At 43.9% G+C, this 26,051-nt stretch overlaps 1 protein-coding gene across 7 annotated transcripts in view; it reads right to left on the bottom strand.

Annotated features, from left to right (window-relative positions):
- The window catches only part of raraa (retinoic acid receptor, alpha a), a 602,035-nt gene that overhangs the window by 376,997 nt on the left and 198,987 nt on the right, over positions 1-26,051 (bottom strand). The window contains exon 1 of one of the 7 annotated variants that reach the window (XM_085966528.1): positions 24,992-25,213. The exons of the other annotated variants lie outside the window; for them this stretch is intronic. The gene's annotated coding sequence lies outside the window, so the exon portion shown is untranslated. Of the gene's footprint in view, positions 1-24,991; positions 25,214-26,051 lie in introns of those variants that run through there. 7 annotated transcript variants of the gene reach the window in all.

Here is a 26,051-nt window from a genome sequence, read left to right as displayed (position 1 = left end):
CTCTGCCCAAGGCCCCCACGTGTCTAACTCCAGCGCCATCACCAGCATCAAAACATCCAGCAGCAATCCCAAAGTAGACTTCCTGGATTTGCTATGGTCGGTCGCCAGGAAGAAGCAGCAAAAAATTTAAATGCATCGTGACTAGAACCCATAATTCCAAAGATGTACAGCTTTACCAATCACTCAGTTGATAATGACAGCGTGTAACTGGGCCATATAGACCAAGAAGATCCCAGCTTGATCCTAGTCCACAGTGAGGTAGCTGACCTCAGGCAGGTTGCAGTAGTGGACCGACAATTGGTTTTAGTGCCTCTGGGATAGGGAAGGAAATCAGCCAGGATTCCCACTCCTGATTGCTATCCATTGACCTCTTCTGGAAAGTTTGAATGTGTGGACGCTCGACAAGGACAGGATCGGGCTATGCTGTGATGCCCTATGCTCACGATCTAGGTCCGCACATGCAGAAGGGGCCTCAGGTGAGATACCAGAGGGCAATCATCACAGTTGAAACAGGATCCTAAAGAGTAATCAATGCTTTTAAGAGGTGGGAGCAGTGAAAATTGTCACAAAAAAAACTGCGTAAGAGTGTCTCTCAAAGCAGTAACTGATACAACAAGTAAACTTTTAAAATTCACACAGCTAATGAATCTCCTCTTAAAATCCAATGTTTCAATGTTCAAAATCTTGAACTTTCCAACTTGAGTCTTATTAAGAAAATGATACTGATCTCCTCTATCAAATAAGTCAAGGAGTACAACTAGGAATCAACAATCTACATCATCACTGGAATCCACTGAGAACGTGGAAAGCAACATCAATTTGTTAATGAAAATGAAGGTATTAAACCATTTTAACACTGTCATTTTAATAAGGGGTCTGCTATTTGTTAAAATCTTAAAGTTGGTGGTTAGTACTTTAGATTGGGGGATTTCCTTTCATGGTTATGCCATGGGAACAGGAAAAGGTTTACTTTTAAAAACGTGATCATTTCCATTCAGACTGACATCAGTGATCTGAGAATAGACTGTGGTGGTGAAGCAGGGTTCAGTACACCCACGTGTCTAAATGCCAAAAGCGAGTAACATTCTCCCATTCCCATGCAAAAATAAGGCACCTGCCCAAACTGACTATATTTTCCTGTCAAAGTGGATCTGTCCTCCAATACAGTTAGATTGTGTGATTATAGCGCATTTTGATATCAGTAAAAAAAAACACATTGTCATCACGTTTTAGGTAAGCTGCTGATGGATGCGTTGATAGTGAGCTGATGCTTTTATACTAACTAGTTGCCACGTGACTGAAAGTTTCTTTGGGCTTCTGTCGGTCTTTGAAGGGCTGTAAAGCTTTGTGCTCTGCTATCTACCCAGTTGCTTTAATGTGAGGATTCAAAAGCTGCAGAGATACTGTAAATAAATACAAGTGGCAATGTGCTCTGTGTAGCATATAGATTTAGCTTTCTTGCATAAATAATGAAAAAAAACTTATCCATGCCAATGCATGCATATACGAAATAAAACATGCAAGACACATGTTGATTACAGCTTGATCCTTGGTAAAATGAGACTGACAATGAGGTGGGTGGCAAGGTGCAGAAGCAGCTTCAAAATAAAGAGAAAAAAAATCAACTGGGGCTCTTACAACTGACTGACATCCAGTGAGCCCTGTTGAAAGTTCTCACCTCCAGACACCAAATGAAGATGCAATGGGCTTGAATACAATGGCCAGCACAGTCGAGTAGAACTGCTGGCTTTCACTAGCCATCCCCCATTCTAAGAAGAATCACTTGGGAAAGGTGCAGGGGCTTACCACTGCCCACAGAAGAATACTTCTAATAAAACAAAACTGGAGTGAACATAGGAACAAGAGTAGGCCATTCAGCCCCTCGAGCCTGTTCCACCAGTTAAATAGATCATGGCTGATCTGTACCTCAACTCCATTTACCTCAACACCCTTACCTAATAAAAGTCTGTTGATCTCAGTCTTGAAAAATTTTAATTGACCCAGCAGCCACAGCCTTTTGGGAGAGGGGAAACATATTCTGCTTATCTGCAGTTAAAAACGGTTGTGCGAAACTTTTGACTTCGACTTGTGTGTAAAACGGGTGGTAGAGGATCGGCCGCATGTTATATACCCCACTCAATTTTACTTTCCGTTGACTTTAAGGGAAAGGAAAATCGGGCGAGGTGTGTAACAGGCGGCCAATCTGCTACCACCTGTTTTACACACATGACGAAATTGCAAGTTCCAGTGGTTATCTCCGCACCCATTTTTTAATATTACTTTCTCTCTTCCTTTTGGATGCCTTCAGGGTTTTCCTCAGCAGGAACTGACTAGCTCCCAGGCTCCTGCTAATCATAATTCGTAAGACTGGACATGTGTGAGAGCTGCATAGAAACCGATCTTTTCATTTACCTTCCCTCTCTATGGGGAAGGGCCTCTAGTTGCTGCCTCTCCAAGGTGGCCAACTGAAATTCTGAACACACCATTTGTGAGAGAATTATAAAGGCATGATCTGCATCCAACTATGTATCCAGAATTTGCATTGACACCATAAACCTGACTTTGTTTGTACTGAGGTCTATCAGTGTGAAAATATTCCAAATGGCTACATCCTTCCTTGTGAATTAGGATTCAATCTGTGTCCAAAAGTTGTGCCTTCAAGCCTCTCTACAGGTCTTGAGCACATAATCTAGACTGACACTTCAGTGCAGTACCAAGGGGATGCTGTATTGTTGGAGATGCTGTCTTTTGGATGATAGGTTAAATCAAGCCCCGTTTGTGCATCCCCGATTTTAATCTACCATTGGCGGCCGAGCCTTCAGCTGCCTAGGCCCTAAGCTCTGGAATTCCCTCCCCAAACCTCTCCGCCTCTCTTTCCTCCTTTAAGACGCTCTCTAAAACCTACCTCTTCAACCAAGCTGCCCTAATATCACCTTATGTGGCTCGGTGTCAAATTGTGTTTCATAACGTTCCTGTGAAGCGCCTTGGAACGTATTACTAAGTTAAAGGCGCTATATAAATGCTTATTGTTGCTGTTGTTCAGGTGAATAAATAAATATAAATTGTACTTATTTGCAGAAGAGAAGGAAATTCTCCTGTGTCCTGGCCACCACCATTTATCTCATGCCTGTTTGAGGGACCTTGCTTTGTGTAAATTGGCATTCGTGTTGGTGTACAAAACTGCAACTAGATTTTAAGAGAAATTAATTGGCTGTGAAACACTTTGGACATCTCAAAGACGTAAAAGGTGCTATATAAATGCAAGTTCTTTTTTTCTTCCTCACGCACTGTATAGAATGGTAACAGGAAGGTGTGCATTGACAATTCTCTGTCATTTCCAAATTTAATCTGCAGCCAGGGAGATGCTGAGCAGCCAGTAGGCTTTTCCTGTCAAAATCAAAAGGCCAGTCATCAAAGCCTATTCTCGTGGAGAAGATTGGCAGCAGGTCCTCTGCCTAACCAGAGAAAGTCTGTGGTTCAGGGGAATATAAGTGCAGGAGAAAATTAAAAATAACAAAACAAAGATTTCATCACAGCTGTTCAGATGACTCAACTGGCTAAAATCAACAGTCGTATACATTGGGATGTTCTCATACTGAATCCCTGGTCAGTGCTGAGTTAAATGATCTCAGTCAGGGAGGGAAAAATTAGCCAAGGTTCCTGCTCCTGATCGCTATCACTTGGAAAGTGTACATGTGTGTAATATCCTTCTGTAGGCTCACGCATAAAGAATGGACAGTTGGACAACTTACAGGATGCCTGCTGATACCCCTGGAACTACAGCCCACAAAGAGTCAGGCTCTTTAAGAAACCATATAGAAGAGGGGAGAAAATGGGAAATGAAAAAAAAATCTAAAATTTATAATTATTTTGTGGCATCCTTTTTGTTTGAAAGCCAAAAATAATACACATATTTATAATGCTTATTTAGTAAAATCTGAAACATATGTTACTCAAAAAATAATACATTAATGAAATAAAACTGTACACTGGCCTAGATTGAATCATACCAGAGAACAGTTGAAAGACGGTGCTCGTGCATCCATCACAGGTTCAGTTATTAAGCTGAGAGATGTTTTTTAAATAATTAAAATCAGACAACCCATTTATTCATTTGAATTTATGCACAATCTTCCAGCTACAGAAATGTCTTCATAAAATGACCTGAACACTACATGAACTAAGGAATAAAAAGTAAAATTTGTATTCAAAAAATACTGAATAAATATTTCAGATCTACTGTACCGCCGGCAACATTTTTAGTAAAAAGGAAAATATGACTCACAACTATTTAAATCATTCAAATAAATCACTCTTTGGAAAGTGCACCACTGCCCAATATCCCACCCTTAGCGACCCGCCTACCCACTGCAATGGTCCCTAGGGCCTCAATGTAAATGAGTTGAGCCATCTCACTGAGCAAGCCTGGTTAAACATTTTCAAAATGAAAATAAATCATTGCAGCTGTCAATGTTGGCATTCAGCCTCCAAAGAAAGCCTTTGACTAATTCAAAACTAGCAAAACTGACTTGCTGTGGTGTAGGGTCACGGAGGAAATTTTTGCAGGGAGTAAATTTTGTCTATTGGAATAGTACCAAGGAATTTTTTTGTACTCTTAGGAGTGCTTGTACAGATGTTCAATCACAGCTTGAAATAATTTGAAGAAAAATTAGCATTTTTGGAGCAAAGTTGCAGTACATTTAAACATCAGTATAGAACTGATTTATGAGGATGGTATCAGTAAGTGCAATTTTATTTAAGCCGTACAAAACCCACAGGCTGCACTCCATATACATTACTCCTACATATCTAGAAGACAATAGAAATGGGGTTGAAGGTGCACCAGATTTTAAAGTATTATTTGCATAAAACATTTCAAAACATGATAGAATATAGGTTTGTGTCTATGTTCCACAGGAACAGGAATAGGCCCATCCAGCCCCTCGAGCCTATTCCACCATTCAATTCAATTTTATTTGCCATATGTACTAGTATAATGGAATGCTTACTCCCCGCAGGGACACGTCAGCTATTTTTACAGCGCCGTGTTCAGAAAGTCAATTCTTTGGCATCCAGTGGCAGTGGGAGCACGATGTCCCTCAGCCGCTCCGTCCTCCTCGTCACCGCGGCCTCCTCCTCACTGTTGCCGGCTCGGCTCCACGTGTGGTGGCCTGCTTCTCCCGCTCACCCTCTGGCCACCATTCCCGGCTCCCCTCCTCCCAATCGGACTGCGAGTCGTCGTGGCTGCTGCTGCTGCTCGATGCGCTGCGCTGCCTCCGCCCGACTCGCCGAACACATCCTCCAGTCGCCGCGGCCTCCACCTCACCGGCTCCACGGTCCGACGGCCCGGGCCTGCTTCTCCCGCTTCCGGTCCGGCCTCTGGCCGCCATGCTCGGCTCATTCAATTAGATCATGGTTGATTTGTACCTCAAGTCCATTTACCAGTCTTTGATCCATATCCGCTGATACCCTTGTGTTACAAAAAACGATCGATCTCAGTCTTGAAAATTTGAATTGACCCAGCCTTTTGAGAGAGCGTGTTCCAGATTTCTATTACCCTTTGTGTGGGAAAAAGTGCTTTTGATTTCACTCCTAAATGACCTAGCTCTAATTTTAAATTTGCACCCTCTAATGCTGAATTCCCCCACCAGGGGAAATAGTTTCTCTTTATCTACCCCATCAAATCCCTTTATCATTAAAATATCTCGATCAGATCACCCCTCAACCTTCTAAGCTCAAGGGAATACAAGCCAAGTTTATGCAGCTTGTCTTCGTAATTTATCCCTTTAATCCCTGGTAAAATTCTGGTGAATCGGCATTGTATCACTGTCCAAGCCCAATACATATTTCCTGAGGTTTGGTGCCCAAAACTGAATGCAGAACTCTAGATGGGGTCTAGCCAAGGCTCTGTACAACTGAAACATAACTTCCTCACGATGAATTCCAACCCCCTTAAGATAAAGGCCAATGCTCAATTCGCCTTTTTGCTTACTTTCTGTACCTGTGCAGTAGCCTTTAGTGATTTGTGTACAAGGGCACGTACATTCCTCTACAGTTTCTAGTCTCTCACTATTGAGAAAATATTCAGATTTGTCTCTCTCAGATGCAACATGGATAATTGCACACTTCCCCACATTGAACTCCATCCGCCATTGTTTTGCCCATTCACTTAATCTGTCTCTGTCCCTTTGCAGCTTCCTGCTCCCATCCACACAATTTCCTGTGCCTCCTAACTTAAGTGTCATCTGCAAATTTGGGTATTCCTTCACCCAAGTCATTAATATATGTGGTGAAAAGCTGAAGTCCCCGGTACAGATCTCTGGGGAACGAAACTTGTTACATCCCGCCATTCAGAGAACGAACCCTTCATCCCTACGCTCTGTCTCCTATATCTCAACCAATTATCAACCCAGATCTCAAGGTTAACTCCAATTCCATACACTCACATTTTTGCTAATAATTTTTCTGGCAGTCCAAATAGACACTCCCCTATCTACCATGCTAGTGACCTTCTCAAAAAATTCAACTAGATTAGTCAGACATGACCGACTCTTCACAAATCCATGCTGACTCTCTAGATTAGCTGATACTTGTCCAAGTGTTCAGCCATTCCGTCCCTGATGATATATTCTGGTAACTTCCCACAACTGATGTTGAACTGACAGGCCTGTAGTTACCAGCTTCGTCCTGCCTCCTTTCTTTGCAATTTTCCAATCCAAAGGCACGTACGGAGATGTTCATCTGCAGCAAATTGCTGAAGAAGAAGTCAATTGAAAGCTGAGTGCATTGAATACAGGTAGGGAACGAAAAGTGGTAGCCAAGAAATAATTGGCTAAACTCATACCTCTTAATAGCAGGGTACAGAATGACACTGAGAGAGACCTGGCAGCAAGTCAATGCTTGCTCTCTTGGCCAGGGAATAGTTACCGAAATGCAGGATTCAAAACATGCGAAAGAAAAAACTGAAAAAATGGTGAGAGAGGAGAGACCTAAATATTATCTGATACACACCGACTTCTTACGGTATTACTTTATCCCTTCTCTTGTTTGGTCTCCTGGGGGGACAATCTGCCAATGACATTCTATAATCAGTTTCTAGGAGATGTGACAAGAGCAGCCCCAGCAGTCACTCAATAAACTCTTTTTTTCTTCCCTCTCTGTGCAAAAGTTCTCAGCCTCCATTCTGCACCTCTCAATAATGAAACAGCTGAAATCAGGAATGGCAATGTGGAAATTGCTCTAAATCTGCACCTACCACTTCTCCATTGGAGCTTCAACTAAAATGCTGTGTCACCCGAGAGCAGATTTTCCCCTTTCCACTCCCCCTTGCCAGAAGACACCTGCACTTGCTGGGATACTGTTTCAAACATGCCAGCTTTGGCATTTTCACCATTCTTCATGTGTAAGCCTAGCCAGTGGGTGTCAACAGGCTACCCCAACCGTGGAGGTACCCTGCCCTCGTCTGATGGCCGCACGTGAGCTTTCCAGCAGGGTTGATTTTTCCCTGCCTACAACAGGGCGGGGGTGTTGAAACCAATTTTAGCAACCCGACTGAGATCAGCTAACTCAGCAAAGACTGCGAGATCAATTTTTTTTAATGTAGTGCCTTCCGTTGAATGTTGGTTCTAAAAGAAAACTAAACATTACAATGATAGTGTCAGTGCGAAGCCTTTTCCTTTTGCACCATGCTAAAATCTAGTAAATACGGCGGTAGGCCCCAAACACTGGCCATTCATCTCATTGCTGTTTATGGAGCCTTGCTGTATGTAAAACGGCTGTTGCGTTTGCCCACAAAACAACAAATAATTCATTGGTTGTGAAGAACTTTGGGACATCTTGAGGATGTGATGCTGCTATATAAATGTAAGCTCTTTCTTTTCTTTCAGTGAGACTCTGGGATAAAGCAAAATGGGACTCCCATTTTACTGTAAATGTATTGTAACATATTTTAGCCTGGACCACCCATTGATATAAAGAGAAGAAAACTGACAGCACTGTTGTAAAAAAGTGATAGACAAGTATGAATGCTGGGCTGGTATTGAATAACAGTCTCACCGTGGGAATAGACTACAACAGTATAGGTTGAAACTGATCCATCACTATCCCCTTCTCCAATTTAGAAATAATTCCCCCTTTAGGCTCCCCCAACACCATGCACCATTCCTCATCGAAGAGGTCATTCAATGACCTACTCCCTGACCTCTGCCTATGCCACTCTGGATATGGCTGCTTGAAGTCGCGCAAAAGTGGCCCGAGGGATTCTTCACAATTTTTTTGACATTCCCACATGGCTTTGCACAACAAATTCTCCTGAGTGAAATTAAACAGTTAAAAACACTTGCCTTAAATGGCCTGTCACAGCTGTGAAATGAAAAGGGTCTGGAGTACTCATATCAGCACATTACAATTACACAGTTTTATCACCTAATCCTATTTACAACTGGGAATCTCAAGAATGATGAAACCCCTTCCTATTAGACATGATCAAATCCGCTTGGATGGATTTTCTGCTTGTTTCACATCTTGTGATGCAAGTATTTAACATTTTATGAACTTTCCCAGCCACTACGGTCACAAAGAACAGCATAATTGTTAACGTTGTAGATGTTGGGAGGCAGAGCAAGGAGACAACCTGACACTCAGGGCAGTCAGGACGTACAGTTCTCTCTCATAAGCATATTTCAGCTAAAAGCAAACAAGTAAAGGTGCTAGATTGCACTTTTACCATTGGCAGAGCGAACTGCAGGAACAGAGCCAAAGTGAGTGCTGGAGACATGACGGAGAATCCTACTGTGTAGTTCTTCTCTTCTCATGATAATCGTGTCAGATCAACGGAAAAAGAGATAAGACCGCCATGACAAAGCCTTTTTACTTGAACAAAGGACACGGTTCGGCCAGCCAATTATTGTGGTAATTGATTAATCTACCAATTACTAAAAAGATAGTGAATATTCAAATCAACAAAATTATCATAAAAGTTATAACTTACAATCTCCTGGTTAAATGCAAGTTCAGTGTCTTGGGCAGCAATGTGTCAACATCAGAGGGAATGAACCAAGTTGCCTCAAATTGCAGTCTTTCACAGCCAATATACATGCAAATTAGCTAGTTAACAAGCTGAAGACAAAATGGGAAAATAAACTGGTGTTCGTTTTGTTCCATAAACACTGTCACGGGTCCCTTCCAGAAGCAGAGGGAAAGATCAGATATATGAGAGTTCAGTATTTGTAACGGGCTGCCCTAATGGCAAGTCGACAAATTGATTATTGCCATTCGTTTGTCAGAGCAGATTTATAATCAATTGGAATCACTTAATCAGCACCTCCCTGCAAAGGTGATGACATTTCCAGGGGAAACTGCAGCTGGGGCTGTGTGCTCCATTGTTGTCAGCAGCATATTCCAAAAGACTAACTCTGCAGACAAAAGGTCCGCTCACTTCAGCTGTCTCACTGAGGTGTTGAAGAATTACATTAGCTAGAAAGGAACTTTAGAGAAAGCTACATTTTTAATATATTTGCCAAGTTAAATTTTAAGTGGAAAAAATCTATTGTTGGAAAAATATTTCTATTTCTCCACCTCTCCCAAAGGCACTGACTCTCCTGAAAGCATTGGGATACGGTTCCAAATGTGCCTGCACACTTCCACTACTGCATTCAAGTGGCCATTCCTTTCTGTGCGAGTCAAACAACAACTCGTATTTATATAGCGCCTTTAACATAGTAAAACGTCCCAAGGCGCTTCATAGGAGTGTTATAAAACAAAATTTGACATCGAGCCACATAAGGAGAAATTAGGGCAGATGACAAAGAGGTAGGGTTTAATGAGCGTTTTAAAGGAGGAAAGAGAGGTAGAGACGCGAAGAAGTTTAAGGCGGGAATTCCGGAGCTTAGGGCCGAGGCAGCTGAAGGCATGGCCACCAATGGTTGAGCGATTAAAATCAGGGCTGCTCAAGAGGGCAGGAAGTGTATCCTTGGGCTATTCAGCAGGGTGGTGCATCACAGTCAAGCCCAACATCCAACAGGTGTGCTTTCTAGTAGTTGTCACTGGTTAGCTATCTTAGAGCAGTCAGGCAGAATTTTCCCTTCCCGAGCCCAAGGCTACTGAGATGAACTATAGTGTCCCTACCATTACCACAGCGGAGATCAGATAACCTTACAGATATCTGGGATTAAATCTGGAACGTTGCTGCTGGTCTCAATGATTTTGTACTGCACTATGCGCTGTATTTGCTCACTGACCACTGGGAGAGTTGAGGACTGCCATTCGTATTGCAGGTGAGGCTGAAGTATGTGTTCCTGGATACCTCCGATTCTGTTTCCAACAGCGCGACAGAATCACCATCAGTAAACTCACAGTCATCAGTAACTCTTACCACTGTTGCACCCTATAATGCACTCCTAGTTATTTTTAAATAGTGCATGTAGTATTCCATTTTTGTCCCGAGTTCTCCTTTTCAAGGTGTACTTTGTATTACCAGTGTTTTTCACTCTAGCACACCCGAGACCCGATGGTAAGATTTTGGGACCAGCAGGATTGAAACAGTGCGAGTTCAACTACTCTTAAAATCACTCATTTTGCTTTGACAATTTTTTTTTAACCATATTAATACTCTTACTAAGGGGGGCATTTGTTTTTGTAAATTAAGCTATGCTACACTTTCAAATATGAAATCGTATCAGTCAACAGATTATAATACAAATATTATTTCATGCACAGTCCTCTATTAAGCAATAAAGGTTTTTCCTCCCAGCAGAACATGCTAAAATACAGTTTGTCATTTCGATAAAACAGAATACAGTGTATCCTGGTGAAATGAGACAGGATTATTTCCAGTTAAATGGCCTCTTCCGTTCACAAACTGCGAAGTCCAGGAAACAAAACTTTCGTGACCATGACCCCACAACAGAAAAACTGTTTGTGGTAATACAAAATACACAATGAAAAGGAGAACGTGAACAAAAATGGAATACTACTATTTAAAAATAATTAGGAGTGCATTATAGGGTGTAACAGAGGTAAGAGTTACTGATGACTGTATAAACTTTGAGCTTGTCTTTGTTAACATGTTGTATCATTTCATCAAAATCTCTTTGTTGTGTCGCACCATTTGTAACATGTTCCCATCCATCCTTCACTCTCTAGCCATACAATCCAAGATCATGTTGCAGTTGCCCCTACTCAAGGCTGGAATTCTTCACACAATGTACAGGGCATGGTACACCACTTCAAGTTAATGCCTACAGAAGATACCATAATGCTATGACCATTAAATAATTTTAAAAGGGAATCAATATTTAATGACCAATTATCACAATGACAGATAAAATAATTCTGTTCCTTATTGAAATATCTAACTTTCTAATTGTGAATTTTGTTTGTTACACAGAATATACAGCACAGAAACAGGCCATTCGACCTAACTAGTTGATCATAACAACTGTTATTTTAAAAGGTTTCTGATTAGCAGGTTCAACATGAAAAACATAAGGCTCAAGCCCCGCTCCAGGATTTCACTAAATAATCTAGGTTGACACCCTAGTGCGGAACTGTTGGAGGTGCAGCCCATTCTGATGAAAAGTTAAACTGAGTGGCTGCCTACCATTAAAACTCCTATGGTACCACTCTCAGAAGCAGAGAACTTATTCCCAGTGGCCAGCATTCCTCTCACAACAACACAAAATTAACTGACTGGACATTCTATTAATGGGATCTTGTTGTGCTCAAATGGCAGCTGCATTTACCTACAGTATATAATAGCAGTCGCTGCATTCCGAAGTAATTCATTTTATGTGAAGTGCTAAGATGTTTCTGAGAAATATGATAAGGTGCTATATAAGTACAAGCCCTTTTATACTGGAGGGCTGCCAACACCTACTGAACCACATCACAACATGAGTCATTGCTTTAGGGTGGGCAAGAGACAGAAGAGAGAGAATTAAAAAAATAACAGATGTATAATATTTCAGATGGTATGTCCAAAAACAAATGAATGTACCGTACCGTACTTAAGAACAGGGGAGTTATCCCCGGTGTCCTAGCCAATATTTATCCCTCAATCAAGATCACTAAAGCAGATTATCTGGTCAGTATCACATTACTGTTTGTGGGAGCATGCTGTGCGCAAATTGACTGCCGCGTTTCCTACATTACAAGAGTGACTACACATCAAAAAGTACTTCATTGGCTGTAAAGCGCTTTGGGACGTCCGGTGGTTGTGAAAGGCGCTATATAAATGCAAGTCTTTTTACTGTATGGCAGATATAAATAATCCCATTAGAGGTTTGGGTGTACTCTTCTATATTTATTGGATTATGATTTCATGATTTATTATTAGAAAAAATATTGCACTCCTTCATCTGGTTGTTCAATGCAGATTATATCGAAGCTCCAGGTACAACACGAAGATGTGCTTCTTGTGAAGCAGTCAATGAATGTTGAATATGCCATTAGCAATGCAGCACACTGGAGCGTCAACATGTTTTAGGTGGATGGTTGGACACCTGCCCACTCGCTTGACTCCCACATGGTAAGTGTGCCATCACATTTTGAGGGACATGGAAAGTTTTTCCCGTTCTTTAATCACAAACTCCTTTAAGCACAGGTTACATGCAATAATTACCTTCCTTTACACTGACCTAATAACAAGTCTCAATCCCATTTCCTGAAAACCCTTCCTCACCTCCCTGCAGACCGCCCCCGCCTCCCCCACCACCCCACCCAAAAAAAACCCCATCACATTTATATTTATTAAACTTTAGGCTGCATTTGAGAGTAATTTTGTGCTGTGAACTTGTCCAGTGGGAACCAGATTGAGAATGTTTGATTTAAGTTGACTTGGGACTCTGAACAGCTACCACAGAGTTATGATTTTCATCCCATTTGTCTTGGCTGGTGTTAAAAGCTAGGTTTAGGAACATAAGAGGGCATAGATCAAGAAAACACCACTCAACCCATCAATCCTATTTCTCCCACAAACCATGTGCAGTGTACACTATCTTGAACCGCCATTATTTTACTCTAACATGTGCAACTACTTCCCCCCCTGTTTTATAAGCTCACAGAAAGGTTTTCCTTTTTCCACAATGGAACCCTGTACACATTACTGAAAATTCTCCAGGCAAAAAGGTAGTGCAGGGGTACTAGGGTTCAGATTCCAGTCAAGGTGATGATTAGTACAAATGTGAGAAGCTTTCTTAACCATGTTGGCAGGCAAGCTATCCCATGAAAATGGGCTAGTACACAGCAGAACAGGGGACTTTGTTTAATTTCATCTGCAGTAAATGTGTCTCCTGTTTAGCACTGACATCTTCTTCTTATCGTGTCCACAGACAGTCTATACATAGCCCAGCCAGAACTGGACACATTTTTGCGCCTTGTTGTTGAATTCGGCAAGATCTGCAACAGTGCAGGGTTCCTCTAACGATGGGCATTGCAGGAGATGTTGCATAGTCTGTGCCTCAGTTCCACATTCACAAGTTGTCGGGCTGGTTGAATATCCCCATTTGCTTAGTGACACCTTTGAGCAACCTACACCGGTCCTAAGTCTGTTAAGGCACTTCCAGGTTGCCCAGTTGCAATTAGCTCCTGGGGGAAGGCTTTCAGGCTTTCATCAAGTAAAATTTCCATCGCTGGGGGTTGTTCAAGACTGGCGAGCCGGTCTTTCCACAAGGCGATGCGGGCTTCAGATGAGGTTGATTGTAATGGAACAACACTGTTCATGAAGCTCTTTCTTGACTTTAGGCGGCTGGGTGTAGGTGTATGACAATGCAGAGGATGTCTCTCATCTGATGTTTGATGGAGTCGCTCTTTCTTGCTGGCTACCGTTCTTATATCAGGGGGAGCGATACCCGTCAGGATATATAGGTTGTTGGTGTTTGTTGGTTTTAAGCAACCTGTGATAAATCGGCAGCTTGCATTCAGAACGGCATCCATCTTCTTGGCATGAGTAGACCTTTCCCATGCAGGGCAGGCGTATTCGGCAGTGGAATAGCAAAGAGCAAGTGCACTGGTTCGCAATGTTTTCGGGCTTGTTCCCCATCTTGTGTTAGTGAGCTTATTCAGGATGTTGTTTCGTACGCTCACTTTTGCCTTTGTCTTCTTGATGTGGTTCTTGAAGGTGAGGCATCGGTCAAGGGTGACTCCTAAGTAGATAGGGTGCTCGCAATGCGTCAGTGTTGCTCCACACCAGGTTACTTTCAACTGGCGTTTGGCTTCACGGTTTCTGAGGTGGAATGCACAAACTTGCGTCTTTGATGGTTTTGCACGAAGGTGGTTTTCTTCATAGTAGGACTTTAGTCCCTCCAAGGCCTCAGAAAGCGTTTTCTCCACTGTGTTAAGATCAGTGCTTTGGGCAGTGACACACAAGTCATCAGCATATATAAAACGGCGTGTGACACCGTCTATAGGTTGGTCATTCGACATAGGAAGCTGCGGAGAAGTTTTAGGCCTACTTGTCTATGCCTGCCTAATTGAAGATGATAAAAGAGGTGAGTAGATATGAAAGAGAGCAGGTCAGAGGCTATGACTATCTCCAACAAGCACCTTCCCATGACATTCAACGGCATTACCACCACCAAATCCCCTACCATCAACATCCTGGGGGTCACCACTGACCAGAAACCTAACTGGACCAGCCATATAAATACTGTGGCAACAAGAGCAGGTCAGACGCTAGGTATTCTGCGGCGAGTGTCTCACCTCCTGACTCCCCGAAGCCTTTCCACCATCTCCAAGGCACAAGTAAGGAGTGTGATGGAATACTCTCCACTTGCCTGGATGAGTGCAGCTCTAACAACACTCAAGAAGCTCGACACCATCCAAGACAAAGCAGCCTGCTTGATTGGCACCCCATCCGCCACCTTAAACATTCACATCCTCCATCCACCGGCGTACCGTGGCTGTAGTGTGTACCATCTTCAAGATGAAGAGCAGACTTCTTCGGCAGCACCTCCCAAACCTGCGACCTCTACCACCTAGAAGGACAAGGGCAGCAGGCGCATGGGAACACCACTAACTCCAAGTTCCCCTCCAAGTAACACACCATCCCGACTTGGAAGTATATCGCCGTTCCTTCATCATCACTGGGTCAAAATCCTGGAACTCCCTCCCTAACAGCACTGTGGGAGTACCTTCACCACACGGACTGCAGCGGTTCAAGGCGGCGGCTCACCACCACCTTCTCAAGGGCAACTAGGGATGAGCAATAAATGCTGGCCTTGCCAGCGACGCCCACATCCCATGAACAAATAAAAAAGAGAAATGATCAATCATGAAGTTATTTTCCCCCAATTTTATTTTCCACCTTTCTTGACTGAGGAGGCGCAGAGCACAGGACAGCTCATACCTACTACCCCAGAGTTGATGCCCATGGTGACAGGAGTCTTTTGACATCTTGCCCAAATGACCCTTCCTCATCTCTGAGCCTAAACAGCGATTGCCAGTGAAACACACCACAGCCGAGCCTGAACTTGTTTTATGTCCACAAAGGTGTACTGTTCAGCAGGTGAGCCACTGGATAGTGAGTATCCCCGCCCTATTCTTAGGTCAAATGTAGCATCACAACCACTATATTTTACATTTAAATAGTTTTCTGCACGATTATTTCTGAAATAGCAAAAAATCCACCCAAATCCAAGTGTACGAGCACTCTGAATGTCAATAGATGGTGGCTGTACTTACCAAGGTAAATGAAAACTGCGATACCAGAACAAGATAATGTGTGAAAATTACTATTCCACAAAGAGGCATTACTACAATGGTTCAGCAAGTTTATCCAGTAACTACCTGAGCCCTATAACACAGGGAAGGAAAGGGAAGTCGGATGAGAATGGAAGGGAAGCAGAGGAAAGGATGGAAGGAGAGGGAAAATGTGGAGGGAAGGAAGGAGAGGAGGGAAGGAGAGGAGGGAAGGAGAGGAGGGAAGGAGAGGAGGGAAGGAGGAGAGAAATAAAGGAGGACAAACTGACTGCATAAACTATCCGAGTTAGAAAATAGGTTTATTGTGGCCATGCTGAAAGATGAAGACACAGAGGATCTGAGACAGAAAGAAAGGAGGACAGAAATGCACACACTGGGAATAGGATACAAAAGCAAAATACTGCTGATGCTGGAAATCTGAATTAAAAACAGAAAATGCTGGAAATACTCAGCAGGTCAAGCAGCATCTGTGGAGAGAGAAACAGTGTCAACGTTTCAGGTCGAAGACGAAGGGTCATCAACCTGAAACATTAACTCTGTTTCTCTCTCCACAGATGCTGCCTGACCTGCTGAGTATTCCCAGCATTTTCTGTTTTTATATCTGGGAATAGGATGTATAGTCACACACAAGGCTTACAAACTCACTGGCCCAGCTTACTCTTTATGCCTTTAAAAAAAATGTAACTAAGTAGGTATTAGTTTAAAATGAGGAACAACAAACCTACATCAAATCCTGGGGCAAATTAGGATTAGTTAAACATTTGTGGCAGAAGTGGGGCTGGCACCATGAACATTTATATGAAAAACAAAATCGGGAACCACGACTGTTTCCTTGCTTATGGAATCCTCAAGACATCACAGAAGACCCAGCAGAGATCTGAGAGTAGTGGCAGTGTTACTATGTCAATACAAAACAGCAGCAGGGAATGCGCGTAGCGAATCGTGGTTGGAGAAGGCTGACAAATGAGAAAAATGTGCAAATTTATGTGGCCAACCCTATGCAGGGAGCAGAATTTGTGTAAATCACAGACACGCACTGTTAAACTGTAGCAGTTAATCAGTAAGGAACAGAAACCTAAACAGAAGCTTCAGGTAAGGCAGCCAGACCTCGGAGCTTCACTTTCAAACAGTAGTCGATAGCTTCCGAATAAAATTCCTGGGTGATCAGACCAATATTTTTGTGTCTTGCACAAATATTTAGTGGACAACTACAGGAACTAGACCACGTTTTGACTGAGTTTTGCGTTAGACAGGACCTGATACCTTTGCTGGACAAAACTGTTTCTCTCTCCATTCTGCTCTCCTTCTCCTTCTGAAGGAAATGATTCCCTGCTAAGGTACAATTCTACAAGTGAATTACTGGTGGATGCCCAAGTGGTCATATATAATAATGTGGAGTATCATAAGCTATAAGTAATGGACACAGCAGGGACTGTATCAGAATTAAAGTGGGACTTGACTTTTTGTGGCTCGTACTATGTGAGGGAGATCCTCGTCATGAGCAGCTGCAAGACAGCTAAGGAATGGGCATTACTGAATCCTACTCAAAGGCTGTCTTCAGAAAACGGAGCCTAAAGATAGTAGGGGAAGGCTTTTTTTTTAAAAAGGGAGAAAAAACTATTTTAGAAATGTTATAAAAAGATGCAATTTTGCAAATTTAGCCCAGGAATGCAGCTTTTCTCATCAGGAGCCAATATCAGGGAATTAGGTACACATTCTGCATCATTTCTTGAAGTTCTGCAAATTCATAAAATTAACCCCCTAGATCCCAGGGATCTTTCAAAGAGGCACTGAATTTATTAAAACAATAAAATTGCTTCAGTTGTTTAAAACAATATCATTCAGACAGTGGGAAGCTGAATACTGGTACAGGAAGAACAATTTGGGAGAGGAATTTCTTGGCAGAACCAAATGTCGACTTCCTACTGGTTTACATCTTGTGCAATCATTGCAAAAGGATAACGGGAGTCCGAGCCCCTGATGGTCACAATGAACGGACTGCAAAGACCAAGTAGAGAAAAATACCGTTACAGTACAATATTTCCGTTGTATGTTCAAAGCAGTACGAGTTTTATTGCCAAGATGCACTGAGACCATGTAAATGCACAGCCAAGCCAAATGTGAAAATTCATCTCACACAAAACAGTAAGTATCTTTCACAGAATTTCCCCATCCGGTTGTCCAGTTTTCTCTGGTTCTCCTCTCTTCGAGGTGCCAACATACATTCTGTGGCTACTACACACCCTATGGTACCTTGCCCAACTAGCTATTTGTCATGTGCAAGTCCAGACAGCGCGTGTTGTCAGAATGTTCAAGCAGTGCCTCGCTTAATCCGATACTCAGTATCCATATATGTGTAGCGGTTCGTGTAGATCGCCACTAAAGAGAGTTCGACTTCGACGAACTATTAATAAGTTGTTTATTTACAGGAACAGGTTAAATACAACAGGTAAGGTAGCAGGTAAGATGGCTGATTGTAGGAGCACCGTGGTATAGGTCTTGTCCCAGCGGGGACTCCACGAGGACTAACTAGAAGCTTCCCAGCTCAACTGCCAGCAGGTTCCGAGCTCTACTGTTGAAAGGTTCCGAGCTCTGACGTCATGACGTCAGAGTACAGGAGAGAAGCCTGAGTATAGTAACAGACACATACAGTAAGGTAAGTTAAAGGGAATTATGTATATCCATGTAAGGGACAACCGGTGGTACCGCCATAAATGCACATTTTCCAGATGATGTCACTGAATGCTGAACTACTTAACATGCGAGTATCACAGTTAAGCTTGAACCTGTCCACACTCAATGTCCAGGCTTACTTCCCAGCAGGAGCCACTAAATAGGATCAAAAATGGAAGTCCTGAATGAGTTGTGTTTCCCTTCCTAGTCTGAGCATGCTAACGCCAACTTGCAGATGTCCCTGTGCCGCATCTCTTCCCGCTCCACCTCTCGCCAGCTGATGTGAACTCAGCGCCACTCATGAGGTTTGGATGGCTTAGTGCATTTACTCACCGAGCACAAATATGACATTTTATTTCACAGTCTGTTCCTGGTAATATTATAGGGTAAATTTTAGCAGTTAGGGCTCCCAGTACAGAGCCTTGTTGGACAGGAGGGTAGATGAGGCAGTTGGCTGGGGAAGCCAGCTTAGCCAATGTGCAAGCTATGCTTTCTCAATTTTCGGCTTATTCATTTTAATGACAGAAAAATCAGGAAGCCTGTGAATCAGGCACACTGACCGCTGCAACCAATTGCCTGACGTGGCCTCCTGTTGAGTGAGGTTCTTGTGCCTGATAAGTTAGCTCTTAATTTAACCCAACATACATTTGAGAGTTTGAAGAACACCATTCCATCTTTATTTCACTTCCCTCTGAAATACTACAGCCATAAACCCGTAATTACTTAAAGAATTAAAATTGTTTTCTCTTTTGTATTAAAAAAAGCAATTCATTTAAACCATTTTAATATTTCAGAAAACTTAAGCCACTGTGCTGGAACAGTTTATTAAACTTACAAAATAAAATTTGAATAGGTTTCTAGCTGCTTTTATAGTGGTCGCCAGCCTCCAACTCCTGCAGCAGGGATAACAAGCAGCTGGCGACAACACTAGGATAAACTTGCCGGATTTTTTAAGACACACAGCCCAGAAGCCCAGTAAATGTGCACATTTTGGTAGTATTATCATTACACAATGCCAAAATATCATCACGCACGCACAAAGATATCCTTTCTATACCTATTACTTTGCATATGCAGACGAGCCAAAATGTCACCACCAGCCTGTACATGTGCAGAATAGCGAGCACCACAATGTATCTGGTTTCAAGGAAAACAGCATAGTTAACTTGCTCTCCCAATACACAGGCAGTATTGTAAAAGCAGTTTCAGTTTCCAATTTTCTTTCCATCACTATACTCATCCTCTACATGTGGCAGTGACTTGCACTGGAATACAGTTCCCACATGCAACAGCAGCCCTTTGGTATCTCATCCAATTGGCTTTTTAAGTATGTCTTCAGGATATCCAATCATAACAGATATCAGAACTTAACCCATAAATGTACTGAACAGTAATCAGGAGTGTATACTGTGCCTTATTTTTCCCTTTCCTAGCCGGAGGATGCTGATTACAATTGTGGCATCCTACTGATACTCCAGCTGAGCTTGGTTAACTCAGCACAGACCAGGGATCAAATCTGGGATCCTCCTGGTCTGTGTGAGAACATAAGAAATAGGAGCCAGAGTAGGCCATTTGGCCCCTCAAGCCTGCTCCGCCATTCAATAAGATCATGGCTCAACTCCACTATCCCCATATGATTCCCTTAATATTCAAAAATCTATTGATCTCTGTCTTGAATATACTCAACGACTGAGCCTCCACAGCCCGCTGGGGTAGAGAATTCCAAAGATTCACCACCCTCTGAGTGAAGAAATTTCTCCTCATCTCAGTCCTAAATGGCCGACCCCTTATTCTGAGACTGTGACCCCTGGTTCTAGACTCCCCAGCCAGGGGAAACATCCTCCCTGCATCTACCCCGTCAAGCCCTGTAAGAATTTTGTATGTTTCAATGAGATCACCTCTCATTCTTCTAAATTCTAGAGAATATAGGCCTAGTCTACTCAATCTCTCCTCATAGGACAATCCCCCCATCCCAGGAGCCAGTCTGGTGAACCTTCGTTGTACTCCCTCTATGGCAAGTCTATCCTTCCTTAGGTAATAAATACAAGTTGTTGTTGTTAGGTAAGGAGGCCAAAACTGTACACAATACTCCAGGTGTGGTCTCAACAGGGCCCTATATAATTGCAGTAAGGTGTAGCGGTTCGTGTAGATCGCCACTAAATAAGAGAGTTTGACTTCGACATATAAATAAGTTGTTTATTTACAGGAACAGGCTAATTACAGCAGGTAAGATAGCAGGTAAGATGGCTGACTGTAGGAGCACCGTGGTGTAGGTCTTGTCCCAGCGGGGACTCCACGAGAACTGAGTTCGCAGTCCTGTGGGGAGCGTGATGACGTCATCACACTCTGCTGTGTGTTCCCGCGCTTTGGGCGTCACGTGATGCGCGTTGTTGCGTCGCTAGCCGTTGAGGCCGAAGTCGGGAGGCCGGGCTGTGCCGGTGCTTGCTGCAGGAGCGGAAGATCGCGTTGCTCCTGTCGGCTGGCCGTTGAGGCTGAAGACGCTAGGCCGGGCTGTGCCGGCGCACGCACATCACGTCGTACGTGACGTGACGTCAGCGCGCTAGGGCGCACCTTAAAGGGGCAATGGCCCCAACAGGTAAGTTAAAAGGGCAACGGCCCCAAAAGGTAAGTTAAACATACAGTAAGGTAAGTTAAAGGGAATTATGTGTCTCAATGTAAGGGACAACCAGTGGTACCGCCACACAAGCCACCCCAGAATTCGCTTTAACGGAAGTCCAAGGATGAGATGGTCTTGACGAGCTGGTGGTCGTGCTGTCTCGGCTTGGTAGGCGAGGTATGAAGATGCTGCTCGTGAGCGGATCCTTACGCGCGTCGTGGCAAATAAAACGTATCCGTCAGGCGAAGGACCGTGGAGACGTGCGAAACAGCAGGCCTTGTCAGAGTGACGGGCAGATTGGGCGGACGCGGGCGATGTCTCCGTTGGCTGGTGAGCGAAACCTTCGGGAGGCTGGAACGCACGGAACGGTGCATGCCATAGTGCTACGACGTGAACGCAACGGAGGGTGAAGAGTTGCTGCGTTGATCTGTGATCGGTGAGGCTAGCAACTTTCACGTGGCTGATCGCGGCCGCAGGATGCCCGTTGGACCCGTCCTCGATGTGCGCAGCTTCAGTAGACGTTTGCGTTTGTTAAAGGGAAAACTGGAGAAAGGGCGGCAACGGTCCAGGTTGTTGTTGCTTGCAGGAGGGGTTAACTCTGCCTGGAGGGTGGCAACACTTGTAACAGTTGTAGATTAAAGAGAAAACAGCCGGGAGGGTGGCACGCTTTTTGTTCACGCCGAATCGTGTAGTAGGTAACACAACCAGCAGGCTGAAGGGCTGGTGCGTCGTCGGCGGGGAAGGAGTCGTCGGTGTTCATGAGGGATGGGTTCTCGTGGGCGAGGAGTGCATCCTCGTGTTTTGCGGGGGTGAGTCCTCGTGGTATCCCCGCGGGGCGCGCTCCAATCTTGTGGGCCCGAACATGCTGTACCCCGCGCTTGGAGAGATGTATACTTGCTGTTGCTTTGGATGTAGAGGCGGACGATCCGTGTGGCGGTAGAAGAGTCGAATACGGAGACCGTGAGCACGTGCGTGGTCTGTGCCGCATCGATGTTCACGGCGAACAGGGCTTCTACCTGCACAAAGCACGAGGGAGACCGTGGCTCCCTGGATTGCGGTAGCGACAGAACGGCTGATGCTTCCATAACGTGCTTCGTTTGTGAAAGACGTTCACAAACCCACCAATTGTAGCGCTGGTGGATGACGGTTGCCGTTGGCCGTGCTCTACCTCTGTGACATCGTTCGTGAAAAACGGGCTCACCTCCAAGCTGCGCTTCCATTGCGAATACGTACGCAAAGACGGGGTCGCTTGTGGTGGAATCGGTGTTAGGCGGTTGCTGTTCCGTGGTTGTTCGTCGGTCGTCTTGAGTGAAGACGAGGTTCAGGCGCGCGTTGCTACCGTGAAAAGCGTTCACGGATACGGGTTCACCAATTGTAGCGTTGGAATTGATGAGCTCCCGTACTCACATCGTGGGGTCACCAATGTAGCGGTTCGTGTAGATCGCCACTAAATAAGAGAGTTTGACTTCGACGTATAAATAAGTTGTTTATTTACAGGAACAGGCTAATTACAGCAGGTAAGATAGCAGATAAGATGGCTGACTGTAGGAGCACCGTGGTGTAGGTCTTGTCCCAGCGGGGACTCCACGAGGACTGAGTTCGCAGTCCTGTAGGGAGCGTGATGACGTCATCACGCTCTGCTGTGTGTTCCCGCGCTTTGGGCGTCACGTGATGCGCGTTGTTGCGTCACTGGCCGTTGAGGCCGATGTCGGGAGGCCGGGCTGTGCCGGTGCTTGCTGCAGGAGCGGAAGATCGCGTTGCTCCTGTCGGCTGGCCGTTGAGGCTGAAGACGCTAGGCCGGGCTGTGCCGGCGCACGCACATCACGTCGTACGTGACGTGACGTGATGTCAGCGCGCGCCTTAAAGGGGCAATGGCCTCAACAGGTAAGTTAAAAGGGCAACGGCCCCAAAAGGTAAGTTAAACATACAGTAAGTTAAGTTAAAGGGAATTATGTGTCTCAATGTAAGGGACAACCAGTGGTACCGCCACAAAGGCGTCTTTACTTTTACACTCAAATCCTCTTGTAATAAAGGCCAACATACCATTTGCTTTCCGAATTGCTTGTTGTACCTGCATATTAACTTTCAGTGATTAGTGTACAAGGACACCCAGGTCCCTCTGAACACCAACATGTCTCATTACTACACTGCATCTCACTGAATCATTGGAGGCTTAGTTCTGCTATTCATTAAAGACATTTCTTGAAATATACTAACACGTCTCAATAAACATACAAATTATTTTTGTTCTCAACAATTTTCTCCCCTTTTCTGCTCCCCTGAAGGTGTTGACTTCCTGCTGTGGTATGGTTCGACAGTCGCCCATCACCCTTTGATGCCTTGCCCAAATAGCCAATCTTCATGTATGAACCCGGACAGTGAGTGCTGACAAACTAATCAACCTCAGGGGGCATCACAGCCAAGCCTGTTCTTGTCCTCATACAACATTCATACAAGTGCATTTCGATTAAGGATTAGTGAAGAAGAACTTTCATTTATATAGCACCTTTCACGTCCTTAGGATGTCCCAAATCGCTCTGCAGCTAATGGATTACTTTTGAAAGTGGTGTCACTACAGGAAACTTTCGATTTACCGGCACCTAAATAACCGGAAATCTCGGTTAACTGGCAAAATTCAGGAGTAGGTTCAGGTAACTTTTATTACTTTTTTTACTCCATTTGTTGCTGTGCAAGGGTGTGGCTGCAGCTGTTGCTAAGCTACAGAGACGCTTGCAACTTGTGGCCATTGTTCTGAAGCTGTTGCAACAGGGTTTGTTGCTTTATACGGCGCTCTCAGCTCCGTATCTTTTACTATAGCGTTCGGTTATCCGGAATTTTTGATGAACCGGCACCACGTCGGTCCCGTCCGTGCCGGATAAAAACAAGTTTCCTGTATTGTTTTGTGGGCAATTGCAGCAACCAATTTGCATACAGCAAAGTCCCACAAAAAGCAACGAGATAAATAACCAGTTTGTCTGGATATTGATCAGCCAATTTTCTCCTCCCTAATTCGGGACCACTGAAACCATTTGTTACGTCACTGCTGCTGCCCCAGCTGATATCGGCTAACTCAGCACAGAGCAGGGATCTCTGTTATTCACTGGATAAGCTCGCTGAGCCATCAAGGGATCCATATCATAACTTTAGCCAATTTAGTTTGAGCTCATATTTTTTAATTTAATTAACAAACAGCAGGAGAGTGATAATCAGACAGTGCAGCGTGATTTACCATCCCTGGATGTTGCTGTACCATTTGTAAATCCTAACAGCAACTCACTTCATTGTAGGATAAATTCACCAATTCCAGTGGGAAGTCTCGCAAGTTGGAAAATTGGTACTGCAGTGTCGCGTCACCCTATTCCCAACCTGGGCACTGCTCGAGTAACCTTCCCGCTAGGAGTGTGGGATTGGTAAATTTACCAGAATACGCAACACATTGAAAACCACTGATTGAGATATACTGTATGCCCGACTTGCCATCATAGCTGTAGCGTATCATTACAGAGCCCTCCCAACGCCAATATTCAATTAGTCTGAAAACATATTCTTTCCTTTTGATCTTTAAAAACATATACAAAGCCATGGAAGGTCGTCACAAGCATAACTTGAGCAACACTGTACAAAATCTAATCCACAAATAAAGTAATGCACAACTATTACTAGACTTTCCTGGACTTTGACAGGCGAGAGAGTATTTCTCAACAAAGTTGCTTCAGCTTGAATATTAATTTATAAAAACTTCAGAACAATTAAAAGCACACCAGGAAACCATGTAACATGTGACACTTCGTACTTTAGCTCATAATCTAATTAGTATTTAACATCTGTCTTCACAAAACAAAAATGATTTCCATCAGCCAACTAGAGCAACAACAGCGAACAATGTAAAACTTAAAAGAGAATTAATTGCATGGCAGTGAGGCCTAACTACAAGCTGAGTAAATGCAGCTCTACCCACATTGCCCCCCCACCCGCAAAAAAACAGTTACCCATACAGCTACATACCTTCACAGGCCTCAGAGACTTGCTGAATAAAAAAATGTGTCCAAAGCTGAAACCTTCACACCTAAATCACTCGCTATTTAAAAAAAAAAGGCAAAGCAAAGTACAGCTGCATCACAGTTTAGACTAACACAGGCCGAGGAAGGAAATCTGCTTCACCAACTCTTCAGAATCTGCCATTAATCTGCACATCCTGTGTTATGCTCCACCTCTGCTTCCTAAGGACAGCAGAAGTCATGAGACCCAGACCTGCAGTGCGCATGGGTGCCAGCAGCAGCAGAGAGTTTTGTCTGTGTGCCAGTGGTTCTAGTGTGGCGTGCATTCAGCCGTAAATCACCAATGTCAGCTTGAGTCACAGTCACCCTGCCTAAGCGGATTTGACATTTACAGCACACAGAGCGAGAGAGAAGAGAGAGAGAGAGCACTCTGAACAAGACTGCTAATACAAGTGAAGGTTACTGTGTTTGCTTTTGAGAGTTTAGCTCCTTCATTGGTACAAATCTGTCATTGCCCGACATCTGTTCCTGCCGTTTGTATCAACTCACTCTGCTCCGGTTATTGACCAAGCAGTAACAATATGGTTATAATGAACATTCTAATGTGTTTTCTGCTGGAAGAGGGGAACAACGCTGCTGATTAAACCATGAGGTGCAGCTGAAGTACTTGAATCATCTCTCAAGGAGCCTATTCCAGCATAAGCACGACAGAACATTCATTATAACCATTAGTAGATGCGTGGGAGGAGGGGGGTGGGGGGAGCGAACGTGAGCCAAAAGAAGCCATTTAACAACTCACACAGCCCTACCTCTGACCTCTAAGCTTGTTCTAGGAATGCTGTTATTTGTCATAAACTGATGTGTTTTTATATTTAGCAGATTTTCCATCCTGCTTCAGGGGGTTCAGCTTCCATGCGCTGTTCTCCCCCTTTTCTGTTCAATAGCTGGAGTCGGACGTTGTAACGCTAGATATGGTGACCCAGAGTCCGAACATATGAGACAGGTTCTCCAAGTAGATTTTAATACAACCAGCAGCATAATGATAGATCTACATTCCTGTAGGTCTG

Source organism: Somniosus microcephalus, chromosome 24, assembly GCF_052327205.1.
Source record: "Somniosus microcephalus isolate GS21.2 chromosome 24, FLI_Smic_1.0, whole genome shotgun sequence".
NCBI classification, from domain to species: Eukaryota; Metazoa; Chordata; class Chondrichthyes; order Squaliformes; family Somniosidae; genus Somniosus; species Somniosus microcephalus.
Note: the sequence above shows the minus strand (reverse complement) of the source record. Positions and strands in the feature narration are given on the sequence as shown.